The following is a 23830-nucleotide window of genomic DNA, read 5'->3' on the forward strand; positions in this document are numbered from 1 at the left end:
ACCTTATAATGCTATTTCGACATCATTGACTGTATTTCCTCTGCTGTGCCTTTTATTCCCATGACTTATTCATACCGTAACTGGAAGCCTGTATCTCCCACTCCCCTTCATCCATCTTGCCCTTCCCATTGGCAACCATCAGTTTGTTCTCTGTATTTATAGGTCTGATTTTACTTTTTGTTTGTTTATTCATTTGTTTTGATTTTTAGATTTCACATATGAATGAAATTGTATGGTATTTGTCTTTCTCTGACTTATTTCACTTAGTCTAATACCCTCTAGGTCCATCCATGTTATTGCAGATGACAAGATCTCATCTTTTTTATGGCTGAATAATATTCCATAGTGTGTGTGTGTGTGTGTGTGTGTGTGTGTGTGTGTGTGTGTGTGTACATATATATCACATCTTCCTTACCGTTCTTCTATCCCAACTTCATTTTAAATGAGGTTTACTTTATTTTCACAACAGTCTCAGGCAGTAAGAATTTGTACTACTCCTCTGTTCTCAGGTTGGTGTGGAACCTTACATCTTCAGGGATAGATTTAGTTTCAGCTTTCTAGAACATTTGAGGCAATCCTTTTCCATACTAATGCTTCTTGAAACATTCTTGTATTTTATCTATCCACTTCTCAGATACATCCCACTCATCTTAGAAACTAATGAAATGAGATTATTTTCATGTGAACAGTTGCAAATGTACACCTTTCCAAGCAAACGACAAATCGATAAACCAACATTGGCTGACCTTGTGCTTAACCCAGAGCCCCCCCAAGTTTTTGGGATAGAAATAAATTATAATTACTGATATTACTAAAGTTGTCACTGTACACCATCTTGAAGAAGAAATAAATGGTGGTTGAGTATCTTCCTATGTTTTATTTCAAAATTTAACAAAGTGATAAGATTATTGACAGGTAATGCTATTCACTTGGTGCCTTTGAAGAAGTGTTCATTATGGTAGCCTGTTTCTAGAGCATGTTATTTTGAGAAGTTCTTATTTGAAAAGGTGAACTGTGCTTTTTTCCTAATTATCTTGAAACAACTGAGATCAAAAATAGATTTGCACTTAATAGTTTTACCTTCAAGGTAATTATATTTGTGCTTATATCCCTTAACTCTTTATTTCTCTGTAAACTGCAAAATAAATTTTAGTGTTATTTAAATAAGTTATATCTTAAAGGCAGCCATTAAATACTGTCTCTGGTGCTTTGAACTCAAAGTATTCAAATGATATTGGTCATGTCTTGACACATTTAACTCTTAACACATACAGTCTGTGAATTAAACAAATTCTTATTTTTGAAAATAAATGTGCATCTGAGAGTTTAATTTGTGTCTTTAGTAGTTTGTGTCTTTTTAGACATACGAGAAGAAATAAAATATGTACATTTAACATTCAGTTTCATAGACCCCAGCATCCCTCTGAGAAGAATAAATGAGTTTGGGAGAATTGGCCTTTGTAAAATCTCACTATGGTTGTGGCTGAGTAAGTAATTTATAAAAGGAACAAAATGCATGACTCATAAACCATAGCTTTTCATAGTTGTGAGCAGAGTCTAGAATTATGATAGTCATATGGTACCCACAGGGTCTAGCTGACATGCCATGTCTAGATGGTAACTTCTGTTTTTGAGACACTTCATTTGGCTTTTTTTAAAGTTCATTTTATTTATTCTGAGAGAGAGAGAGATAGAGAGAAAGCAGGGGAAGGGGTAGAGAGAGAGGGAGACAGAATCCCAAGCAGCTCCATGCTGCCAGCACAGAGCCCGATGTGAGGTTTGAACTCACGAATCATGAGATCATGACCTGAGCTGAAACTCAAGAGTCAAATGCTCAACCTACTGAGCCACTGAGCCACCCAGGTGCCCCTCATTGGCTTTTTTTTTTTTTACTGATCTCCAGAGCAAAATAAGGCTCCTTACTCTGCATTGAATTTGCTATAATACAAGATATGATTCCTTTTGCCTCATATTTTCTTGCTTCAAGTGAATTCATACTGTTCGTTCGTTTGTTGAGTGCTTACCACATACCAAATCAGGTGCTCTGGCTATGTATTTCTAGTTTTTGACCTGTTACATCAAACTGCTGGTGGTCTGTGAACTTGGCTTTCAAGTTCAGTTTTGCTCTTGGAAGCTGCCTGTTTTTTCAGTATCTGTTCTGCTGTTGGTTGCTGACTGTTTTTTAAGACTCAGCTCCATGCTCTGTGAGTATGTCCGGAATCACTTTCTCATTTAGATCAGGCTTCAACGTGAACAAGGAAATTTACATTTGAGCATGACATAAAAAAAAAAGAAAAAATAAAGAAAGGAAGGAAGGAAGGAAGGAAGGAAGGAAGGAAGGAAGAAAGAAAGAAAGAAAGAAAGAAAGAAAGAAAGAAAGAAAGAAAGAAAGAAAAAGAAAAAGAAAAAAGAAAGAAAAAAAGAAAATTCTAATTGCTTCCATGGGCAATCTCACTCTAGGAGGCATGGGAAAGATACAATTTTAGTAATCCTCATGGATTGGTTAATGATTATTTAATTATGCTGATTGTTGATAATTACAGTGATGAGAGAGGTAACCAAATTAGGACTAGATTAAAGTGTTTTTCACTGGTTTAAAAACAATGGTTTATGTCACTTTGACTAATTGTCAACTTTCACTCCCATACATGAGAGGTCAATAGTTATTAAACCTATACGCGCAAGTACTTGTAAACAAAAAAGTAAAACTTCCTAGCATTCATATTACTCTGATAGTGTATTTATATATATATTCCTGATATCAGCTATAATAAAAAATACAACTTTAAATAAATATAATGATAATATAATAAATATATCATAATAAATGATAATTTAAAACATTTCCCACAGATGCCAGCTTGTAAAAGAAAAGATTTTCATTTAAATGATCCTTTCCTTCAAGATCTATGAAAATATGCCTTTTACTTGCTTTAATACTGGTTGATTAATGCTAGAAGGTTTATGTTGAGAATGTTCATGAATAACATGATTTCATAAGATGTTTAGCTAATTGCGTTTCATCCATTACTCCATCAAGTGATAAGAAATTTGAATGCTGGTAGTCCATATGCTCGTCAAAGTATCAGGTGATTTTTTACTATAGAAAACATGCATTTTGTTGTCAAGTCCTGGTTAGAATTCTGATTTTGCTCCATTTGATGTTGTGCAGATTATTACTTCTTTTCTCCAAAGCACTGGCTTACTCATCTACAAAATGGAAAGAATAATGCCTGTTTCATAGACTCCCTCATTCCTCACTTCCAATCCGTATGTAACTTCTTCCTCTAAAACATATATGAGGCATCATATGTCTGAAATATAAACCAATGTGTTTTCTTCATTGGTAATGTCTAGTCCCTGCTTGTCCATATTCTGTATCAAGAGTCATCCCCCTGGTGGATTTTGATTATAGAGAAGATAATCTTTCCACCTGAGTTCACTAGGCCATGAGGCTTCCGTGCCCCTAAGAATGGGGATCAGATGATGTAAGATAAATTTAGATCAGATGGGAAGAAAAATAGGAGAGCTTTGCTCCTTTAGAGCGTAGGGAAAAAAAGAAGCCAGCAGCCAAGTACATGCCTCTTCCTGTTTAAAATCCTGTAAGTGGAAAGGGGTGTGGGGAAGCCAAAGGCGGCTGCAGATACTTGTGTCTCCGGTTATAAACTGGGGAGAAGACTGCAGATGCATAGGATAGGCTGGCATTAATGGCAGGGGCTCAAACAGAGTAGAGTACTTGTATCACAAAATGTTAAGAAAAGAGGAGGATCTAAATTAGCCCTTCCTCAGTGTCCTAGAGAGATGTAGAAGTTTCTGCTTGCTTTGTGGTGGGAGGTGTGATATGTGCATTAACAAGCAGTGTACTTACATCAAAGCCTCCATAACTGAACATGAGGTGTTTCACCTACAGAAGCCGACTGCTTGGGTAGCTTTAGCAGGAGCTGATGAAAGACGCGGTTGATTTTGAAGGTCCACCAAAGCCACTAGGAGTCAAGGTGAGGCCTACTGAGCAAATCAGTAATATATTAGCCCAAAATTCCATTAGGAATCCCAGCTGGAGATTCCAGCTCGAGAAGCCAGGAAGATTTCCATGACCAAGAAGTAAAGGGAATTCATGAAAACAAAAGGCAAGACCCAGGCCCTCTCTTCTCTTCATGAGAGCATTTAAGTATCCTTCTCCACTAAAGTTAGATTCTCCTATAATATTTTCTGTACTTTTAAAGTTTTACTGTTTATATCTTGGTCTTTAATCCACTATGATTTGTGTATGTGTGTGTATCTGTGTGAAGCGTATTCAGGATCTATTACATTTTCCGTGTGGATAATAACTCTTGTTCCAGCAGTGTTTATTAACAACTCATTTCTTTCCATATTGAATTATAATACTACCATTATTAAATAGTATTTCTCTCTAAATATTGATGTATATATCTCTCTCTCCTCTATCTTTTATCCATCTATGGATTCTAATCTATTCCAGTGACCTGCTTGTCCATCGCCATGTAACTCAGTATGCTATGTTTGTTTATTTATTGCCACAGTTTTAAAAATTAATCTTGGATATCTGGTAGGGAATGAGCCTTAACTTCTTTCATTTCTTCCAAGTTGAAAAGTGTTTCAACTCCTCTTGGCAGTCTACTCTTTTATAAATTTTAGGATCAGATTCTCTCATTTTGTGGGAAACTTTGCTAAGGTTTTGAATCAAATTGATGTCAGTGTGTAGATAAATTCAGGAACAATGGGCATATTTGCACTACTGAGTGCACTTCTCCAACAACATTGCATACCACACTCACGTTCTTCTTTTTCTGGTGTGCTCAAGTACCTCCTTAATATTTTGTGAATTTCCAAATGACAGCTGGCACATCTTTGATTGGACATTCCTGGGAACCTTATTATTTTGTTGCTGTTGTGAAAGGGATGGGGTTTTATCCAACTTATTCCTTCGAATCACTTATTTCTGGTGTAAAGGCACCCTACTGATTTTGTAGGGTGATAGTACATCAGGCATCCTTGCAGCGGTCTCATTAGTTCTGATAATTTTCCTGACTCTCTGGGTTTTCATGTGTAAGCACGCTTGTAGTTTACAAATACAGTTTTTTCTCTTCCTTACCAATTTTAATATTAATAGAAATTTTGATGGATGGGATCTTTTTTATATTCCTAGTTTTATCGGAGTAGTTTTAAATGCCTCCATTAAGTATTATGTTTACATTTATTTTATTTTATTACATTTATTTATTTTTGAGAGACAGAGAGAGACAGAACGTGAGCAGGGGAGAGGCAGAGAGAGAGAGCATCTGAAGCGGGCTCTGCGCTGACCATAGTGAACCCAGTGGGGGGCTCAAACTCATGACCTGAGCTGAGGTTGGACGCTCTACTGGCTGAGCCACCCAAGTGCCCCTCACTTTATCATTTTTTTACATTCCTATTTTCATGCTTTATAATTGTTGGTATGATCTTTTAAAATTGTTTCTGTTTCCCCATTTCTCAGCATTTGACCTTGTTCTCAACCTGTTCCTCTCTTAACAATGAACATGTACATCTCTTCCTTCTTCCAGTCCTCCTTCTAATTTAAAGAAGTCTCCTTCCCTGAACTCTTCCACCTGTTCTGTTTCCCCATCTCCCCACTGTCTTAAAGATCATATGCATATGCCCTAGTTCCCTGCAGTTCCTTCAACCTGTATTTACACTTGAGGTGGGCAGCTGTTTTTTTATTTACATCAGATCTCTTGAAGGGTCAGGACCTCAACTTCCTCCTCATTTACTAAACTGGACTAAGTTTACCTATGACCTAATTTCTCAGTCAGTTACCCAGTTTCCATCCTTCATTCCATGTAATCTTGATGCCTTCTTGATCTGATTTTCTTCGTTAGTTTCTGTGGCACTGTTTTTCTTTCATTTTCTTTCTACCTACTTATCATTATTTCTGTGGCTTTTTTTTTCTTGCTCTTCTCTAAATACTAATGAATTTGTATATAGGAAAAAACTAGAAATCATCTTTTAAAACCTTAAACATCTATTGATTACATAAATTCCATAGATGTTTGGAAATAAAATCTTTGTCTAATGTGATTTTAAATGCCTCTAAATCATAGATTATATGACCAAATTAATATCAACAGAATTTTTTTTTGCATTAGAGATGTTTTCACTCTTCATTTTTGTCTGTGTAATGATTGGGGAAAATTGTAAGAACAACAAAATGAACATGTGCTCATTAAAATATTTACACTTGGAATAGGGATTAAATATAGTATATTTTACCAACATTAAACCAGCACAAGGATAAAAGAATACTGTAGTGAAGTTTTTTTATAATTGAAATAGACTGGCATAACTCTTGTGAAATAGTTATTCTTAAGATTGTCTTTGATTTTTTTCCCCATGGTTTCACATCCTCAAATAGGTCTTCATCTTGGAAAAATCTGTACATAATACATACTGATGCATAAAGAAAATGCATCAACTAGGCAAATGTTCTAGGATGGCTTGGATTATCAGACATTTGCAAGTTAAATTCAATATTACTGTATAAATTTAAAGAATTAACTGAAATTAACATAATTTATTTGTTCCTTTAGTGAATAACCAAAAATATAAAGTTCTTCAAGCTACTTTATATTCTTATTAGGATAATTGTAATTATTCATTTTTATTTAAAAATTAAGTGATGTTAAGCATACAGTGTTTGATGAATATGAAAATATATATCATTGAATTATAAATGATTTTGCCTCCAGCTGCCAACTTGAAATGCCAGGCATTTTCCTAATCTTCGTATTTCATGTAACGTCGAACCACTTATGGTCCTTGTGCTGCCATATGGGAAAAGCAATATTCATCAACCCTTTATGCTTCATGAAGCAAAAGGTGTTATTTCATTTGTGAGCTTCTTTCATAATAAAGAGTGATTGAATCTCCTCTTTTATTTATTCATTTTATTTTTTTGTAACTTTAAATGATGGTAATCAGTCAGAATTCCCCATTGAGGGTATTTATTAATTTTCACCCTGGTAGTAGACCACAAGCTCAGTGAGGGTAGGCAGCAGTTGTTTTTTTGTTTGTTTGTTTGTTTTTAAGTTTATTTTTATTTGAGAAAGAGACAGCACAAGTGGGGGAGGGGCATAAAGAGAGGGAGATAGAGAATCCCAAGCAAACTCCACAACACAGGGCTCGAACTCACGAAACCATGAGATCATGACCTGAGCCGAAACCAAGAGTCAGATGCTCAACTGACTGAGCCACCCAGGCACCCCAGCAGCAGGTTTATTTATTCGCCATCATATTCTCAGCACTTAACATAATGCATGGTTAGGATGAATGAATGCATTTATTTTCAGATTAAAAAATTTTTTTGATATAATTATTATAGTAATGGTCTACCCGTATGTCATCATGACTTGGTACCTAAGGGTGTCACAGGAATATTAATACATGTTGCCTCCTGTCAGAGGTTTTCAGTATAACCGAAGGTACAGATTAAGGAATATGGATCAGTAGAAGACATTATGTGGATATTCATAAAAGAGGGCCTTCTACAGAGGTCCAGAATCATAGAAGTGATAGTTGGGTAAAGCTTAGAGAAGAAATATTTGCAACAAACAGGGAAACTTTGCTTTCTACATGAAAACCAAGATATCAAGGGCTTGAGGAAGGAAAGACCATAAAGCACTGGAGGGGCTAGGAGGACCCAGGGTTCATTAAATATGAAATTGGGATGTTTGGAAATTGAGTGGCATTTGTTTCTTGATAATAAAGGATTCTGAAAGGCAGGTAAAGTAGGTTTTACTTTAGAGAGGACAAAAAATAAGAATCTAATGAATATTTTGTGAGGCAAAGAATCACCTAATGGTACATCACAGTAGCTTATAATTGGATACACCAAGATACAGTGTGAAATTGAGTGCATGGTGGAGACGGCAGGAATGAAGGCAGGAAAAAGATGGGGCGGTTGATTTCAGTTAGGTAAAAAGGAATAGGCAAACTAAAACCAATTTGTCAAATTTGGGATGTTTCATAGTTAGAGATAGGGAAAGTGAGAGATGAGGGTTAGTTTTTGACACATGAAACTTGAAATGGTAGCCAGATAGTTAAATGGAAATGTCGCAAACATAAGGAAGCTACTTAAATTGTATTATTCAAAAAATTTCTCTGTGCCACCTTTCGTATCTAATATACATACATGTTCACACAGTTTGTTCTTTTTAATTGTGCCTGTTTCTTCTAGAACATTTTCATCTTACAAAATTTAGTTTTCAGAAACTCTCATTTTTGTAATTTATTTTATAAATGCCTAAGTACTTCAGTAGGCTAGTGCAGATATCAAGAAGAGTGAAATGTTATATAATCATTTTAACACAGAATTACCTATTTGAGAAAGATATAAAGTTTCCTTTCCTTTAAAATGGGGATGATAATTCTTGCCCTACCTAGCTCGAAGGGTTGTTGTAAGGATCAGAAGAGATGACGGGTATGAAAGCTCTTTGAAAACGAAAATCCTTTACAAATGCAAGCTATCATCATCGTGATTATACAGTGCCCTCCATATGAACCTGAAACAATTTTCATCTATCATGTCACTCTTCTAATTCCTGTAGAGCATGTCCCACAAGATTTTTATCACAGGACTCTATTTTAATCAACGACAATGCATTTTCATGAAAGCATAATATTGTTTCTATAATAGATATTCTTTGAACTCTGGATGAAGACTAATACACATTTCAAGGACCATTATACTTCTGAGAATTTTTTCCTATCTCTTTCATTTTATAGCTTCCTTTTCCCCGTATTACATGGGTGCAATAAAATGACTTCATCAGGTAAAGTATCCTATAAAAACTTAACTGTCAATCTCATCCTCCTTTCCCCTAACTTCATCTTTTCCCACTCTGTGAGTTTGAATTCTCTGATAAGCACCAGCCATGGGCTTTACCCATTGGCACCAGTCCAGCCTAGTGATCAAACCAGGCATTGAAGGTGTAGAATATAGCCCTGTCAGCCTCAGGATTTAGTGCAGGTTGGAACCGAGGCCTGGCACCAACCCCAAAATTGTTGTGCCAAAGAGAGTTCTGATTTTTTTTAGTTTCTCTATGTGTCTCTCTATCCTTTTATCAAATTAGTATAGCCCTGATACTTGCCATTCCGAAGGGCTTCTCCCTAGCTTCCTAGGTCGTGGGAGGAATATCCACATGGTTCTGGACTATTTCATAACTTTCTGTCTTGATACCCATTTCCTGGAATCTTCCACATGCTCTTTTTCAAGATTGATCCTGTTTGTATCAGAACTTGACCAAACAGTTCTTAGGTTAATGAAGCCCCTTGGCCTCTACATTGTGGCTGTGCTAGCTGCACCTGTCAGGGCCAGTCTTTGGTATTAGATAAATCTCAGACATCCTTCAGACTGCTCCCATAAGCTGGTCTGTGGCTAGCCCTGAGTTCGACTGCTCACCCACTTCATCTAAGTTTGGTAGCCAGTTCCATCATGCTCTCTATCCAGGAGGGCATTAGTGTCTGAGACAAGAGGCCACATTCTTCCCACAGTATCATTCTGCTGCTTCACAAAATTCCCTCATTATCAAAATTTCACCTGGATAATGTTAATTCTCTCTCTCTATTTTTCTTGGCACTTGTACAAGAAGCGCAAACATCTACTTAGGGAAGAGGGCACACTGTCAGAGCTGGGTCTTTTCTGATACTTGGATTAGGTCACGGAGTCGCTGCAGATTTATAGTGGAGAGAGAAGCACTACACTTGAGAATTTGCTATAATTGCAAGAAGCACCAAACCTGTAATTACTATTGCCACTCTGGGAACTTCAAGGGAAGCCTCCATAGTTAGCCTTTGCCCTTATCCATCCTGACTTTCCTGCCATGTTTTTCTGCTTTTGCCTTTGTTAGAATTTATAGTAGAAATAGAAATTTAAAAACCCAGCTGAAGATTCTTAGACTAGTACAAAGAATGTATTTTTAAATTGATGCTTACTGTGCATCAGAGTGCAGAGGAATTTAATTGGCAGTGATGTAATTAATTGTTCATTTTAACAAAAATCAGGGTGAGTTGGCTAACACTTTCAGTGTTTGAGCTCATAATGTTAAGACATATGTAGCACTTCCTAACTTAGCATTTCAGTATAGCTCCACCAGGTAGGTGTTATCTTTATTTAAAAATGAGGATCTTGGGGCGCCTGGGTGGCTCAGTCAGTTCAGCGCCTGACTTTGGCTCAGGTCGTGATTTCGTGGTTTGTGAGTTTGAGCCCCTTTTCAGGCTCTGTGCTGACAGCTTAGAGCCCGGACCCTGCTTCAGATTCTGTGTCTCCCTCTCTCTTTCTGCCCCTCCACCATTTATGCTCTGTCTCTCTCTCCTTTAAAAATAAATAAACATTACAAAAATAAAATAAAATAAAATAAAATAAAAAATAACAATGAGGACCTTAATGGGCATTGCACATGAGGATATTAGAGGTCAGAGAGCTCATGCGTTTGCCTAATTCAGCAATGGAGGACTGTCATATGGCAACACCATACTTCTGGGTTCCATGCAGAGATCCCTACCCACCAGTGAATACTTCCTTTCTTGTCTTCATAGTAAATGACAAAGGAGGGTCACAAGGCCTTCTGTTATATCATGCCATCCTATAGCTCAGTTCCCTTCTTTCCTTCCTATATTTCATCCATTCTGAACCTCTTGTAGAGCCATCATCTGGAAATCTTGTCCCTTCTTTTTACTGACTTCTATTTTTTGGGCCAGATCCATTGGGTAACTGACTCCTATTTTGGGGGGCAGATCCATTGGGTAACTGCCTCCTATTTGGGGGGGCAGATCCATTGGGTACTGACTCCTATTTTGGAGGAAAGATCCATTGGGTAACTGACTCCTATTTTGGGGGGCAGATGCAATGTGTAACTGACTCCTATTTTGGGGGGCAGATGCATTGGGTAACTGACTCCTATTTGGGGGGCATATTCACTGGGTAACTGACTCCTATTTTGGAGGAAAGATCCATTGGGAAAGCTTGTGTGTGGTCTGAGTTGGCCTCCGACGACATCTTGTACAGTCTCTGTTTGAGCCATTAGTATTAATGTACCACTCTGGTTCCCTTAGATTAAGCTTCCGAGGGTACAGACTGCCTCTTTCATTCTTGTTTCCTCTTTTTCTTCATCTATAAAATAAATATAATAGTAGCTACCCTGTAGATTTATTGGGAGGATTAGAGGTAATGTATATAAGTAAAGTAACTAACAGTGCCAGAGACATGGTAATAAAACTAACAATAACTCATATTTATTAAACTCATTTTCTGTGTGCCAGGTACTATGGTAGGCATTTAACGTGTATTATCTGTAATCCTTATGTAATGATTTTATTCAATGGCCTGAACTCAAAGCCAGTAGAAGCAGAACACGCTTTTACTTTTTCTCTTCAACAATATTATCAAATCTTATGACCCTGCAGTTTGATACATGCCAGGCAGGGGCCATAGTTGCAGACTATCAGTTATGAACACAAGTTAATTTCAATAATTAAAATTTATGTTCCGTTATTAACATTTCTAGGCTGTTTGTTCTTAATTCAGATGAAATTCACGATGTCTCCCTCTCCCTCAGCTGAGGCCTGACACTGGCTCTAGCTCTGCCTTGTGAAATAGTTTTCGACTTGACTGGGGCTTTTCTAGTCATTCTCAGTAATCAGTACCTCTGGCATTGGCAGGAGCTGGCCACCTTGTGGGCTGTGCTGGTAGGCTCTTTAGAGTCCTGCCTTTCCCCCCATACTACCACAATCTGGGAACCCCAGCTTTCTGACGGGGGACATAAGCATTTTAGCCGTCACCCGGCTCTAGCACACGGCAGCCAATCCTACAACCTCCTTCCGCCAGGGTTCTCTTACTTTGGCAGGGGGTTCTTCTCAGTGGGATCCCATAAAGATGGCAGATTACTATGCACTGAGTCAATAGGAAATGCAGGCATTGCTGGCATGCCGGGTAGTGGAACGTAGATGTGTCTGCCTGTCTGCTGTCCTCTCTTCTTGCTCTGCCTGTGTGGATGTTGCAGCCGGCCTCCTGCTTTCTGAATTCTCCAGGAGAGAAAGGGGCAGTCATCAGTGTTCACACGTGCCTCCAAACTCTCGGGACCACATGTGAGCTTGTTGCTGCTGCTTCTCATCACAGTGGTCTTGCAGCAGTTGGCCTGCTCATTTCCACAGCTCGGCAACCTGTGGTCAGAATGGACTCCGTGGTCTTTTGTCTCAGAAGTGTGGCACTCACTACTCTTAGATCTTGTAGCACTGTCCCCTTGGATATGTGTATAGAATGTGTCTGCATGAGAGGAGATAAGCCAAAACCCCTCCCTAAGATAATGTCTCATTGCCTCCTTGACTTTCTCTTAATGCACTCCGTAATTATGCTTCTGACAGGGCAGAGGACTTGCCATGTTAGGGGCCAGTTTGGCTGCTTATTAGGAAACCCCAGGAGAGGTACTAGCTGCTGCTCTTCACAGTCCTTTATTGTTTTCAATGTAGGGCTTTTGCTGAAATGTTTGAAGCAACAGGGAGAACCCTGCTCCACATCTTTATATATATACAGCACCCATTTATATCTGAAGAAACTGTGACTCTAGAAGTCAGGTTATTTTTCCTATGGCCCTTAAACTTATTTAGTGCAAGTCCAAACCTAATTTGCATCTAGATTAGTGTAGTCCCAAACTGACTGTTCTGTTCACTGTACTGTTTACTTCAGTATGTGAGTGTTCGATTGTAAATGGTTACCAGAGGGCGTCTCTAAGTTGAGATAGACAGCATTGGCACTCTTGGGGATTTATTTAGATAACTTACAATGTAAAATGGAGCTTTGATGCTGTAGACATATCAACACTTATCCAACTTTATTGACTCCTGTATTTGTGCTAGTAACTATTAGTCATTTTCTGCCAGTTAAAGAAATACTTGGTAGAGCTAAAGCAGTACCTAGCCCATTGTGAGATTTCAATAAATATTTGTTAAATGAAAGACTGCAGGAATTCAAAGTCAGCTGATACAACTACTCCTAGCAAATGGTGACGAGTGCTGAGTTTTGTGGAGTGCTTTGATTGTGTATGTCTCACTGGTATTCTTCCATCTGTCATCAACCCTTATATTCAAGGAAATGTCTTTAGCATTTTTATTAGATGATTGCATGTCTCTTACAGGCAACTAGGAGAAATACCAAGCTTTCAAAAGAAGCCTGATTGTGTCAGAGTTGAAAATTCAATCAGCAAGAACCAATTTAAAAGAGCCAAGTTATACCAAAATCTAGAGAATTCTAACTTTAAATAAAATCCTTTCCTGCTTCACGACAGCCTCAACTTTCTTTTAGCTTTTAAATAAAAAAGTGTTGATAAATGGCCACTGAAGAATAGCTTAATATAGTACAATAGTTCTTTTTTTCTCAATGTTCACAGGGAAAGAAAATCTGGATAAATCAAAGGGATCTTTGAGAAATTTTGTAAACTGTCCTCTCAGTCAGGTTAATTTATTAAAGATCGATTAGTAAAAATACCATGGGAAAAGTTTAGTCCTTTGCATATAGATAATATTATTTATTTGTAGAGGGAATTTATTGAAGAGATTTACACATAAAATTATGAGTGGAAACCAAAAATATAAAGACAGCTACAAGTGTTTTATATAGTCTGATATCTTTGTACCTAGTGATGTGTAGCACACATTAAACACTTAAAAACAATATTTTGTATATGAGATTCTTGAAAATGTGAAACTATAGTGAGGGAAGGCTGATCAGTAGTTGTATGAGGGGAAGAAGGTTGATTGCAGAGGGGCACTAGGAAGCTTTTTCAGGAGTTGAAAATGCCGTATATCTTGATGTGAATATCTTTCACTTCCTAAATTTATCAAGTAATCTAATTATAATGAGTGAATCTCTTGTATCTACATTATATTTCAATAAGCCTGGGGGAGTGAAAGAGGAAAAAAAATCTTTATTATTGAATTTAGACTATTTCACTTGTAATGTTTTTTTTTTTTTCTGATAAAGTAAGTAGGACCATGGTAAATAGACTACTATAATTATGTTCCATGTGGAATAATAAAATCTCAAGTTTCAAATTATCTTAAAGATCATTTAATCTAATCCTTCTTTGCTTCATTCACTCTTCACTTAGTTGACATTAATGGACTGCTTTCTGTGTTTGAGCAATTATGCTTGTTGCTGGATAGTGAAGTCAGATAAAGCATAATCTTTGCCTTGGGGAAGTGTATTAGTTATCTATTACTGTATAACAAATTGCCCTGAAATTTAGTGACTTTAAACAACACATTTATCCCACCACAGTTTCTGTAGGTCAGAAATCCAGATGGCTTACCTGGGTCTTCTATTTCAGGTTGTCTTACATGGGTGCCATTACAATGTGCACCAGGCCTGGGATTTCTCATAGGGAAGCTCAACTGGTAAAAAGTCTGCTTCCAAACTCACTAAAGTTGTTGTTGGCAGACTACAGTGCATTGAGTGCTGTTAACCTAGGCCTCAGTACTTGCTGGCCGTTGATGGGTAGCTACTCTCAGTTCCTTGGCAAGTGACCCTCTCCAGTATGACCCCTCCTCCATCAACGAATGTGCACTGAGAAGCCGATAGAATCAGCTTGGAAATCGAAGTCACAATCTTTTATAACTCACAGGAATGACATCTCCTCAACATTGCCCACATACCCTCAGTTAGGAACAACTTACTCATGAGAAAGGAATTAACGAGGACATCAGTACCAGGAAGCAGACATCTTAAAAGCTACTTCACACAGAAGCCTAGTGGATTCAGCTATCTGGGCTTGATGCGTCAAGAGATGACCCAGCAAGTGCTTTAATCTTTTTTATTTTACAAAAAAAAAAAAAAAAAAAAAAAAAAAGTAAGAATGGGGTTTTATAACCAGACTCTTTTTGTTTAACTTCTGGTTCTACGACTTACTAGTCATACATCTGGGAATTAATTAAACATTTATTAAGCATTAATTAGTCCTCTCACCACAAAATAGTGCATATGTGATTAAGTTGCTGTGAAAATTAAACACAATAATGAATGTAAAGTTCCAAGCATGGTACCTGGCAAGTAATAGGCTTTCAATAAGTTCCATAAATGAATTTCTGTTATCATCCTTGTACAAATCTTATTCCTGACCTGAAATCTACATCTCTGAAACTTCTTCCTGTTGAAAAACTTGAGGCTTACTAATCAAGTCCTTTTCATTTCCAAATGCTAGCCCTGCCTTTAATTTACATCGGAAAACAATGTGTGTGCTGCCTTTCTTTTCTTCCCTCCCTGCACATTCCGGGCTTCTTTCTCTCCAGATATCTTCCTTATATAACATGACCACAAGCCTCCCAAGCCTCTCTTCTTGACATGCTTGTTAGATTGTAAGTCATCACACAAAACTGAATAACCATAAAACAAGTCAATAATCAGGAGGGAAAATTTTCAAATGAAAATGATCCGTAGATATTATTACCTCAAGTTAATTCAAAAGCATCCTGATCTAGGACCTAATCTAGTTGCATATGACAAGCTCAAACATGTTTCTCAGAACTCGCTAACAAATCCGTAAGCAGTTAGTACATTTCTTGCAGAAGTTAATGTCAAAGCACAAAAGAAGTATTTTAATTGATAAATAACTAATCTCTTTACAACAAAGCAATAATTAAATAAAAGAGTATATTTACAACTAAAAACACACTTACTTCTAAAACTGTTTAACCAACTTTCAAATTAAAACATGATCATATTAAGAATTGAATACTTATTTTAGAAGCAAGAATATTCTAGCCATTGACCTATAAATTAGGATGAGTATTTTTAAATATCATGTTATAGGTCAATTATACTTCAATAAAAAATTAAAAGAAAAAATTAATACACTTAAACTTACATCCCTGAGAAAAGATGTATGAAGTAATGTTCTTGCTGGTGTGCTTAATTTTTAAGAATTTCATCATCGATACTTCTCATTCTAAGAATTTTTACTTCACAATTTCAAAAAGGAAAGAGAATGCATTCAAATAAAATAATTTGTCCTCATATGAATGTTCTCTATTATTAGATTCTACTTCAGGAGACAATGTTCACTTTAACTTCTTCAGTATTTATAAGGTATATTGGTGATCATGTTAATATTTTTAATGTGTTAAATGTGTTTCAATAGAAAAATAATACAGTGACATTTATTTGAATTTCCATTGTAATCTAAAGAAAAACAGGTGTAAATGGTAAATTATTTCATTTACAGATTATTTTGAAGAGTTTTTAGAACTAACTATATTGGCATTTCTTCTTACAAAGAGAAAACAAGTATAAATATTTAGTCACAGGAATCCTCAAGTATTTTCAACTTCAAATTCCAAGTTATTGAAACTAACTCCGCTGCAAAAATTCATTAGTAAAATACATAGAAATTTATATTTTTAAAATTTTATCCTATCTTTTGTTGGAAATGCAGCTGTAGTTGCAGTGGAAATAAAATATGACAATGAAGACAGAAACAAAGAATACATAAAACCTAAATTTCCACTGTATGCATGTGTCTATGTATATGTATCAAACACATTTTAAAAATCATTATATAAAATACTGATATCCCAATAAAAAACATGGGCTTATGATAGCAGTCTGAAAGAATATGTATTAAATGGACAGTGGTTGTCTGTGGGTTATGATTTTTATTTTCTTCTTTTTATCTTCAGTGTTTCTGAATGTTTTGCCAGAAACACGTATTACTTTAACAAGCAGAATTAAACAAAGTTGAACTTTCCATTAAAATATATATTTTGTGCTTAATCTGTGAACCAAATTAAAAATGAACTTAGTTTCATTATGGTTTTTAAGGAGAAAATATGTAGAAAATGCTTTGGTTTTTGAAAAATAGTACTTCCTATTTCTTTGTGAACCTGTAAGAATATTTCACTTAGGGAAAAACATAGTATTTGGACTTCCTTTTATTATGTTTTTTGTGGAAATCCGTTGCAGCTAATGGTGTTATCAAAGAAGGTATATCTCTTTATTAAGTCATTAAAATTCAGAGTCAAAATATTTATCGGTTTGTTTTCAATAAATAAGCATCATATTTATATCTGGTAAAGATTTCATGATAGCATATCAATAAACACTGCATACTTATAACTATAAGAAAAACATCTATCTGGGCAGTCTGTTAAGTGCTTTTGTTTGGTGACATATTTTATTCAAAAGATAAGAAATATGTCTTTCTTTGCAGAAGGGAGTAAATTACAGTGTAACTTCAGGGGTTGCTTTTAGACTTGCATTAATATAGTACACTGATAGTGGTGGTGATTTTTATCTAAGTATCCTGATTATGTTATTGCTAAATCATCTAACACATGTTAAATGTTATATATAAAGGAGCCATGAGGTACCGAAACTATATTCCTATACTTTGCTTTCAGTTTGAATTTCATGCCTATTTTTTTTCAACGTTTTTTTATTTATTTTTGGGACAGAGAGAGACAGAGCATGAACGGGGGAGGGGCAGAGAGAGGGGGAGACACAGAATCGGAAACAGGCTCCAGGCTCTGAGCCATCAGCCCAGAGCCCGACGCGGGGCTCGAACTCACGGACCGCGAGATCGTGACCTGGTTGAAGTTGGACGCTTAACCGACTGCGCCACCCAGGCGCCCCATCATGCCTATTTTGATCAATCTCTGTGAAAGGTAGTAGAGTTAAATAATATTAAAATCATCATTAGAGCATTTGTAAACTATCATTTTCAAGAATGACATTCATGAATATTGTGCTAGTTAAAAACTAACTTCTTAAAACTGTTCAATAATTATGGAATGTCCATGCCATTAATATTTATTTATTTATTTTCCCTTTTGCATGGATTACACTATACCTGAAATTTATTATTCAGTTTTTGTGTAATGACTTAAAAAATACTATTATATATTTGAAATGAAACTTGTCTAAAAAAGCAATTATATAGTAGTTAGTTTTTTTTTTAAGAATTTATTTTTAAGTATTCTCTACACACAACATGGGACTCAAACTCACAGCCCCTGGATCAAGAGCCGCATGCTCTACCAACTGACCCAGCCAGGAGCCCCTGATTCTTAGAAAATGATTGAATCTCAGGTCTACATTTAATATTTCAACCAGCAATGGTATTTTACTTTAAAAAATCTGGAATGATAAAGTTGATTTTTGCCTTTTAACATATGGCCATCTGAAATAATTTCATTCATTCACTCATTAATTTATTTATCCATTCAGCAAACATTATTTGTGTTCTAAGTACTGGGTATCCAAGCACTTGCAGACCAGAAGGGGAAATAACAAACAGACAAATACGCACACTCACACACACACACACACACACACACACACACACACACACAAGAAAATCGCTTTCTTTGATGTAGATATTTTGATTGTACCTATATTTTAAATGCCCAGTTCTATCTCTTTTTTTATTGAAATACACTTGAACTGCAGTGTTACATTAGTTTCAGGTATACAAGACAGTGAGTGATTCAACAACTGTATACGCTATGCTATGCTCACCACAATTGTAGCTACCATCGGTTGCCATACAAGACTCTTACAATACCATTGACTATTCCCCATGCTGTACCTTTCATCCCCATCACTTACTCATTCCAATACTGGAAACCTGTATTTCCTACTCCTCTTCGCTCATTTTGCTCATTCCCCATTCACCTCCCCTCTAGCAATCACCTATTTATTCTCTGTATTTATAGATTTGTTTTTTGTTTTTTAGATTCCACATACAAGTGAAATCATATGGTGTTTGTCTTTCTGTTTGACTTACTTAACTTAGCATAATACTCTCTAAGCCCATTGATGTTGTTGCAAATGGCAAGATCTCATTCCTTTTTGTGGCTGAGTAATATTTCATTGTGTCTCTATATATCCCATCTTCTTTATCCATTTTTCTATCAATGGTCATTTAGGTTGCTTCCTTATCTTGGCTCTTGCAAATAATACCATAACATAAGGGTACATTTACTTTTAGAATTAGCATTTTCATTTTCTTAAGTACTTGGTAGTGGAATTACTGAATCATATGGTATTTGTATTTTTAACTTTTCAAAGAACCCCCTACTGGTTTTCACAGTGGGTTTACCAATATACATTCCCACCAGCAGTACACAGGTGTTCCTTTTTTTTTCACATCCTCCCCAACACTTGTGATTTCTTGTCTTTTTGATATGAGCCAAGTCTAACTGGTATAAAGTGATATCTCATGATGTGCGTCCATTATTCTTAATTAACAGAGAGTAGCAACTCTGAAATTTATATATACTTATTATATGTATTTTTAAAGTTTGTCAGTAAACTTTTTAGAGTTCTATGAAACATAGTTTTAGAAAATATTACTTTGAAAAAAAATTGGTCCTGTTACAATTACTGAGATTGTTTTGTTTTTGTTTATAATCGAGCCATATGGGGTTTGTTACCTAATATGTACATTTATTTCCATTAAGCATTTAATATATTACAACCTAATTGTAGACAGATAATGGCCTCCTAAAGACGTCTACCTCCTAATTCCAAGCACTTGTAAATAGGTTACCTTACATGGCACAGAGACTGTGCTGATGTGATTAAATTCGGGATCTTGAGATGGAAAATAATCCTGGATTATCCAGTTGGGTCCAGTGTAATCACAGGGTCCTTATAAGAGGGGAACAAGAGGATCAAAGGTGGAAGAAGATGGCATGGAGAAGCAGGGGTTGGAATGACAGGCTTGAAAACGGAGGAGAGGGCTCCAGCCAGGGCATGTGGACAGCGTCTCCAGGGTGGAAAAGGCAAGGAAAGGAATTTTCCTCAGCGTCTCCACAAGGAATGCAGTAGTGTCTATGCCTTAATTTTAGCCCCAATAAGATTTGATTTGGGCTTCTGACCCCTAGAATTGTACAGAATAAATTTGTGTTGTTTTAAAAAAGTTACCAAGTTTGTGATAATTTGTTAGAGCAGCAATAGGAGACTAATACAGACCTACACAGCACTAACACTTCAAACAGCCTCCGTTCTTTTTTTTCAATTTGATGAAAATCCTAGGTTCATTCGCCGAATGAATCACTGAAGAGATGCTTATCTATTAGAGGAGAATGTGAGGCCTTTTTTATGATTTCCAAGGAAACATAGGTGGGATCTCTGCTAACCCTAACCCTGCCCGTCAGGCCAAATAAGTCTTCAAGGGTAGAAGAGCCACATGAAAGCAGGTGCTGGTGTAACATAGGCTAGAGCCACTATACTTCTTGATTTTCATAGTTTCTTTTTAACTGAGACTCCAGATACCACTGGAATTTTAAGAAACAGCATAAAAATAAAACATTTGAATATGAATACTTTAGATGCTTCCTCGACTGTCACACATTCAAAAAGAGCCTCCCCTGGTAATAATCTGTGTGGTGCTGTTGGTATATCAATTGCAGACAAGCAGAAAGCTGAACCTTTTATTGCTCCTTCTGTTTTCTGGAAGTATTCAGTATTAGAGTGACTGATACTCTGTTTTCCAGAGTGAGGGGAAAAGCTGTAATAACTTCTGTGCCATTATTTTTGAAACTCTAGAGTTCATTAAAACTCTCTTTGACTTTCTTGCCTACCATCTTTCTTCTTTCTTATGAATTATTCAAGGCAGATTTCAGTTGAGGTAAATAGTTTGATTTGAAGGTTTTTGTATCTGGATTTAGATGCAACAAGAAGTTTTAAATGCTCAGAATTTTAAGTGCACAGAATGGCACAGACTCAGCTATTAAGATGGAAGACATTTGCTGTTAACGCTCTGGGGCTGCTGTTTGCGACTTCAGCGTGGTACTATTTGTCATTCTGAAGTAGGTAGGCATTATGATGCTTGTAGTATAAATCAGACTTTACAGAATGCTTGGTCCCCAAGCGCTCTGAACATTCTAATCCACTTCTCAGTTTACAGAACATTTTTTGATTTTACAAGGTAAAGTTTCCCTTTCTTATTTAACCTTGCCAATGCATTATTAATCTCTATTATTTTTCAGGTATTGTATACCAAACAACAACCAAAAAAAAACCCCAAAAAACAAAAAAACCCTTTAGCCTGCATGTTTCTCTTGGATAAAATGAGGTTGTAAGTTTGAGTTCTTCTTTCGACAAATAATGTGAAAGCTAAGAGGACCTAGGAAACATTTCATTTTTATAAAACTCAAGGTAAGCCTGATATCTTCTTTCATAGTAGTCCTCTCACCCTTGGATTCTGTGCCTTATATTTTTAATTTTTAAACACTTAGTTCATGAAGTTACTTACCTGAAAGAGTGATATATGAAACACATGGCTGGAAACTACATTGCTTTGGAACTCATGTTCAGAACTGGTTGCATGGTAGCCCATTTAAAAACCACTCCAAAGAAATCTTATTATAGTTCTGTCATCTGCTAAAATTCACTTCCTTAATGTCAGTTTCTGTTAAGGCAGTCTACATAAAAATATGTTTGTGACATTAGGCTCAGGTGGTACTGCTTTTAGGCAAAGCATTTTATTCACGTACTCTGCTCTAACGTGATTTTGTTAGCAGCAGGAGTTCCATTTTTAAAGAACAATAGGAACTAATATTTAACAATTAGTATGTGTTAGAGTGTGTGCTAGGGACTTTACATTCGTTATCTATGTTAATGCTCACAATACATCTATGATGTAGTAGTTTCTGTTAGCGTCCCATCTTCCGGCTGGAAAGTTTCTTGCAGAGCACAGTCTTGAATCTGTCTGACCTTAAAGTCCATGCTTTTAAGTACTCTGCTAGTGATTGCAAATTCAAACATGTGTAAGGACATAGATTTATAATTTTTTTATGTTTATTTATTTTTGATAGAGAGAGGCAGAGAGTGAGAGGGGGAGGGACAGAGAGAGAAGGAGACACAGAATCCAAAGCAGGCTCCAGGCTCTGAGCTGTCAGCACAGAGTCTGACATGGGGCCCGAACTCGGGAACCGTGAGATCATGACCTGAGCTCAAGTGGGAGGCTCAGCCGACTGAGCCACCCAGGCGCCCCAAGAACATAGATTTATAATGTCACTCAGTATAATGAATGCATTTAAATTTATTTATATTTAAACCATACGCTAAGCAACCTTTACAAATTTGTGGTCTGTATTCAGCTTTCAGCCTCAGGTTTGAAACTCTACACAAAGCCACATTGCTTTCAAAAATATTAATTTATATGCATAATTATTCCTTTATTCATTTCCATCTTATTCAGGTTTTATCAGGGAATATAAGTGTGCAGAGAACAGAACTGCATTGTCCAATTGCCCTTTCATGCCAAATGCCTGCCTGTTAACCCAGTCATGTGGTCTGTCTGGTGTCAGGACTTTTGTCCAGCTAGAAAGGAGCTTCCTATCTGAGTCTGGGGGAGATATTGACATCAGAAGAATGTTCAGACTCAAAAGCCAAGGGAAAAGTTGAGTTCTGAGGAGGTCACATAAACTGAAGAGGCTTTAGAAGAATGTATTAAGATCTAGCCTATAGCACTAGTGGTCTTATGGCCATGAATGTGAGAGTGATGGCAGCTGGTGAAGGGAGCTGTGGCAAAACTTCTAAATCAGCTCTGTATTTTGTCTGTGATTGTATCAACCATACTGTAAGGCAGAAATGGATCATTTTTAAGGGACGTGGGATGAAGTGTATGTCAGTATTACACATAAAAATTAAAGATAAACAAGGTGCTTAAATCCTGTAAGAAAAAGCTATGGAAAAGCTGTGTAGGTGAGATTAGCTTTTTTAAGTGTGCAAGTTCCCCTAAGGGATTTTCATTGCTCAGATGTCAGCCAACAGAGAAAGGTAGGGAAATGTTTTCCGTTTGAAATAAGTTAAGGAAATATAGTTTTGTGAATTAATAACAATTTCTGGCTATATTTACTTAAGCTGTCCTTTCTCAAAAATCTGTAATAGCACCTCATTTTAGTTATAGCAGACCTTCTTAATTTGATAAGTTATGTAAGTTCTCTGGTCTTTAATTTCCATGAAACTGGGTGTGTGATTTTTAAACTTTTTTTCAGTGGATGTGCTGATAAAATATGAAACTTGAAAATCACTGAAATTCTGTGCTCAATCAGAACTCTGTCATCTCTAAAATTCAACAGGTCAGCAGTCAGTTATGACAAGGTCCTTTATTACTTAAACCCTTTCTACTACAATGTACTTAGTGCCCTTCCATCCTTTCTCCCTTCCTTCCTCCCTTCCTTCCTTCCTTCCTTCCTTCCTTCCTTCCTTCCTTCCTTCTTTCCTTCCATTCTATTAGAAAATGAACTTCATAGATTTCTTGACTCAGTGGTTGGATATAGTGAAGATTTACCACTAGGAGGCATTTAAGAACATAAGAGGGAATTTTGGGTTTTCTTCATAACTAAAAGAATAAAGGGGACCTTGTTACTAACATTTAGTAGGTAGAGGGCAAGGATGTTAAATATCTTGTTGTAGATGGGAAAAATTCTCATGTAAAAGGTCAATAGCACCCTTTGTGAGAAATATTTATTTATTTATTTATTTATTTATTTATTTATTATTATTATTTTTTAATGAATGTTTATTTTTGAGAGAGAGACAGAGACAGAGTATGAGCAGGGGAAAGGCAGAGAGAGAGGGAGACACAGAATTCGAAGCAGGCTCTAGGCTCTGAGCTGCCAGCACAGAGCCTGATGCAGGGTTTAAACCCATGAACTGGGAGATCATGACCTGAGCTGAAGTCGGAGGCTTAACCGACTGGGACACCCAGGTGCCCTGAGAAATATTTTAATGGATCGTGTCCTTGAAGTTTGCAAAACATTGTAGTAAAATTAATTA

General features: G+C 36.5%; 1 protein-coding gene across 8 annotated transcripts in view; it reads left to right on the forward strand.

Annotated features, from left to right (window-relative positions):
• Positions 1-23830, forward strand: part of RALYL (RALY RNA binding protein like) — a 718293-nt gene that overhangs the window by 179989 nt on the left and 514474 nt on the right. The window contains exon 1 of one of the 8 annotated variants that reach the window (XM_019822841.3): positions 20679-21202. The exons of the other annotated variants lie outside the window; for them this stretch is intronic. The gene's annotated coding sequence lies outside the window, so the exon portion shown is untranslated. Of the gene's footprint in view, positions 1-20678; positions 21203-23830 lie in introns of those variants that run through there. 8 annotated transcript variants of the gene reach the window in all.

Source organism: Felis catus, chromosome F2, assembly GCF_018350175.1.
Source record: "Felis catus isolate Fca126 chromosome F2, F.catus_Fca126_mat1.0, whole genome shotgun sequence".
In the NCBI taxonomy this organism is placed as follows: domain Eukaryota; kingdom Metazoa; phylum Chordata; class Mammalia; order Carnivora; family Felidae; genus Felis; species Felis catus.